Source organism: Silurus aristotelis (assembly GCF_946808225.1).
Source record: "Silurus aristotelis genome assembly, chromosome: 11".
Taxonomy (NCBI): domain Eukaryota; kingdom Metazoa; phylum Chordata; class Actinopteri; order Siluriformes; family Siluridae; genus Silurus; species Silurus aristotelis.
In genome coordinates this window covers 30,065,457-30,070,586 of record NC_139584.1, presented here as the reverse complement: position 1 = coordinate 30,070,586, position 5,130 = coordinate 30,065,457, and positions in this window count along the sequence as shown.

Sequence of the window (5,130 nt, the reverse complement as noted above, 5' to 3'; positions counted from 1 at the left end):
GAGAGGAAAGAGAGAGGGGGAGGGAAGAGAGAGAGGGAAGAGAGAGAGCGAGAGAGAGAGAGAGAGAGAGAGAGAAAGAGAGACTCATTCGGAAACAAAGCTTGGGCTGATTTCTGAGGTCTTTGAAAAGTTTCAATACTTTTGTGCACGCTAACAGATGAGCCACGTTTCTAACATCAATCATAAACATTTTCTGCTTTTTCAGTAAACAATATCCAAAGTTATAACGTTAGCATAAACGTGTATGAATCTGTGTGCTAGTTAGGTGGCTAGCTGGCTAATTAGCATGAACTACATGTGCATTTAGAAACATCTAGCACCTAGCATCTTTATTAGGGTTGTAATTGTTATTTGTTTTTTAGTAGTAGTACTGTGTTGTTCTCTGTGATGTGATGTCATAGCTAGTCACTTTCATTAACTTTGTTCCTAACTAGCAGCTTGATTATTATACTTTGTTTGTATGCTAGCTGGCTAGTCAGGTTTACACTGAAAATTTTCCTGTTGTGTAAAACAATATACAGCTAAATATAAATATACATCAGCTACAAAAACTCAACTTAAATGCTTTAATTGCTAACGTTTGCGCCTTCGCTAGCTAGAGTAGGGAGCTATCTGGCTAGTCAGTGTCAGATAGAAAACATAGCTAATAATTATCATGTTTGGTGCCTTTATTGTAAAAAAATTAATTGTCAACTGAGATTTTTTGGGAGATAGATTCCTCTCAGAGTTCAAGGTCAGCTGGATGTTATCTGAAGGTTGAACGATCCCTCCTGTCATCTTCAACCATCATGAGAGCATTTATACACCTGATTAGCGTGAGTCTGAAAACCAGCCGCGATTTTAACACTTTTAATAATCTCCTGCTAAGCTTACGACTCCAACATACCAACACACACATACACATACACACACACACACACACACACACACACACACTCACACACAAAGGTCAGTTTCATTAAAACCATGACGACCTGCTCGCTAATTATACCCCTGTGAAAAACAGAAGAAAAGAATCTTCTTTTTGCAGAGTTTTGTGTGTGTTATATTACAGAGTTAGCAAGAGCACTTCGATGCGACATGCTAATTAGCAACATTTAAACATAAACAAAATCTAAAAGGTCAAAGTTCAGCCTCTCCTTTAGCTCAATTGAGACGTTTCTGTGAACTTTTCTCTTCCTTTTTTTCACCCTCAAGCATATTAGCAACTAGCATTTTTAATTTCTTAGATTTTAAAGTGGTGTTAGCCCGCAGGTGAGCTAGTGTCTATATTTTATATCTGGAGTGTTAGCGTTTTAACTGGCTAGTTAATGTTAACTAGAACTTTATTTTATAACTAACCCGTTTACATGTTTTTTTAAATTAAGTGTTTAAAGTGATAAACGTTGCTTCACTTTATCAGGTGTCTAAATTATATCCATTTTAATTTATTAGTGTTATGATAATGTAGGAACCAGCGAGGAACCAGGTAGCTAGATGGCTAGTTTAATAGAGAAGGTTTGAATGGACTTGTAGGAAATTTTTCTGCAAACGTTCTGGAATTATGTCCAGGAATAATCTGGATTTTTTTTTTTTCCCCCAGAATGTTTTGGAATGATTTCTTTGAATGTTCAGAAATTATATCTGTAATTGTTCTGGTACCATTCCTGGAAATGTTCTAAATTGTTCCCCCCTCAGAATTCTCTGGATTTATTACTTAAAATAGTTTTCATTATTAATTGGAATGCTCTGGGTTTGGAGGAATATTCTGAAATTCATTCTGGAAATGTTTTGGAACTATTTCTGTGAGTGTTCTGGAATTTTTCCTTGGAATGTTCAGTAATTAGTCTTATTATTATCATCACCTCTTTGGAGTGTGAAGTCTGAGCAAAATTTCTCAGGAATGTTTTTTTTCTTACATCAGTGGGAAGAAAACAGTGGAAAGCGCAAGTGTAGAACACACACCCGGTGGTCTTTAGGCTCAACAGCCCATACACACACACACACACACACACACACACACACACACACACACACACACACACACACACATCCCCACAAACAACACAAACAGAATACAGGATTAGAGGATTCTCGTCCCGGAAGCTGGTGGGAATTTGGCTTGATGTCAGGAGAGATGATGAGCTCCAAACAGGAACAGATTAAAGTGCTTTAATGTGGCAGGTGGACGAGTGAAACCGAACAATCGCATCCAGAACAACAGCTCTGTGTTTTATTACTCCACATCAGCACACATCTGGAAATGCTTTAGTTAGATTTTTTTTTGGCTCTGATGTTTTCGGTGAAATTCCCAATGATGAAATAAACACACGGAGCATCTGATAGGGTGAGGAACATCAAGAGGATATAAACAGAACACACTGCTAAAATCACTGAAATATTAATTCCACAGTATGACATGTGGACCGTGCAAAAATGTGTACACCCCGAATATGATATTATTAATATTATTATTATTATTATTATTATTATTATTAATATTATTATATTACACACATCTTTATTTTATATAAAATACTTTTTCTTTTAAGTGAATAATGGGTTTTTTTTTATTAAATTTGTACAAACTTTTGCATCAACATGTGGCATGTTTTGTTTTTACTGAAGCTTCCTCATCGTTCACACTCCACATTCTGATTGGTCTGGAAGTGTAATATGCTCTCGTTTCCATAGCAACAGTCCTCCCAAGACCTTTTATATAGTCTCCTGTGTCAGGTTCCCTTTGCGAGGGAACGAGTGTTTATAGCTGCTATAACGTGCGTGCAAACAGGAAGTCGTGTCTCGGAGTGTTTTGACTTCCCGAGGAGGAATGTTTTTCACTCCAGTGATCTCCAGGTTGTTTTTTGCCTCGTTAGTCTGAGGGTCAGAACAACTAGATCATCTGGAGCAGAAGGTCTCTGTTACAGGAATATGAAATGTAAAATGATTGAGTTCCGTTCGAGCTGAAACTGTTACTGCGGCAACCAAATTCACTCATTATACTGTTCTGTTCAAAAGAGACCAAACTGACCTGAGCTGAGGAGAGGAGAGGAACCTCCTTATGGTCATTAACATCTCATCTGGATCCATCAAACCATCAGTCTTTCTGTCTGTCTGTCAGTTTATCTGTCTGTCTCTCTCTCCCTCTCTCTCCCTCTCTCTTCCTCTCTCTCTCTCTCTCTCTCTCTCTCTCTCTCCCCCCCTTTTTCTCTGCTCCCCCCCCCCTCTAGTCTCTCAGTAGCTGGTGAAAAAGAAATAGAAGCGGTACAGTGAGGGAGGAATTTTGAGAGAGAGAAATGAGAGAGAAATAACACGTTCTGACCTTCAGGCTGCAGGATCTCAGGCTTGTGTGTATGACTGATGGCTGAGATGTTTACACGGAGCGTAGGGAGAGAATGTACACACTCTTCTCTTCTCTCCTTCATCTCCACTCGCTCCTGGCTCTCTGACCTGCTTCCGGAAATCATAACAATGACAAATGGTGGCTTTTCAGGGTCCGAACCCCTTTTTAAAGCTGTCATGTGCGATGTGGGTCAGGAACCCGAGAGACAGGAAATGAGTTATGGAGAGGGGGAGAGATGGAGGGGGGGTTAGAAGACTCACCGAGGACAAAGGAGAAAAAGTAAAGATTGAGTTTGGAAGCTGTGGATGTTCTGATGGAGCGAATCGCCCCTGCAGGTTCTCGTGATCTGAGCAGACGTCACATACCTGAGTATTGCAGACATCCAGTAAGTTCCATCTTTTTTAACTGTTTCTCCAAGGAGGTGGTAGAGCTCACCTCATCTCTTTATTCTTCTGCACTTTTCCCTAAGCTGTTAGACTTTTGACCAGATCTATAAAGAGGTAAGAAGTTAAGACCCCTGGTTACAGGTTGTAGGTTCAAGCCCCAGAAACACCAAGTGGACACTGTTAAACATAACCCTGACCTCATCTCTGCCTGAGGAGCATTATCTCACCTGACCTGCACTTTTAACCCAGCTTTCTAACAAGCTTCAATATATATTATTCTACTCTCCTGTGTATGTAACAGATCTTCTTTCTCTTCTTCTTCTTCCAAGTTGCTCAGTATTTCTTCCACTCAATCAAAGCATCAAATTTTCCTATTCAAGATCTCCCTCAGAACCTCTCAGAACCTCCACCGAGGATTCAATTTCCAGGTATGTTTCTGCTTCTTCATCTCCAGCTCTGGTGGTTACATTTAATGATGGTGACCAGAAGTTGATAACATCCATCAAAAAGCTCAGATCCTGTTTAGGAAAATATATAAATATATAAATGTGCTGGGTGGTTTTTGGTCAGTGCTGCTTCCTCTTCGTGTTCTCTCGTTCCCCTGAAATATACATTTTGGCTTCGATTCTCAGATAACTGCTGATAAACAATCTCCTCACGTACCTCCAACTGCCTCGGGCTCTCCAGCATTACACCATCTTCCAGGAACACAGTGAGGTTTAAAACATCCATCCAGCACCATGTGATACGACTCTCTTTTTTAATTCCATACCACCTTCTCCATCACACACACACACACACACACACAAACACACACACACACACACACACACACAAACACACACACACACACACACACACACACACACACACACACACACACACACACCATAAATAGTATATTTAGAGAACCTCCTGTTATTTCCGGGTTTCTTATATGGTTTTAAAGTCTGGGGGTTAAGGCTCAGGATGGTGACCAGCAGTTGATAAATTCCCCAAAAGTCCAGAGATCAATGAGATCTTGTCCCTCAACTCTGCTCTATAATGTCTGTCAGAAACTTTTCTGTCTCTATTACAGAGTTTTAACCACGAAGATCCCGACATCACAAACAAGGGTTGAGGTTCCACCTGCGTGAAGGTTGCACCAGAAGGATGGGTTTCAGCAGGTCATATTAGAATATTTTTGGAAAGCAGCCCCGTGTAAATACATGCCTGAGGAACTTAGAGGTGTGAAGGAAATGCCAGATCTCTGAGTTTCATTGCTTTTTTTTCCAAAAAATCTCATTTGTGATCTTTTGATTAGATGCATGGAGATATCGATCAGCTTCATTCTTCTGACTGAATGATTTAGAACATTCCAGAGCCAGGTGTGACCTCGTCTAACAACCTTCACAATCATCATGATTTCTGGTATGTTCTTTG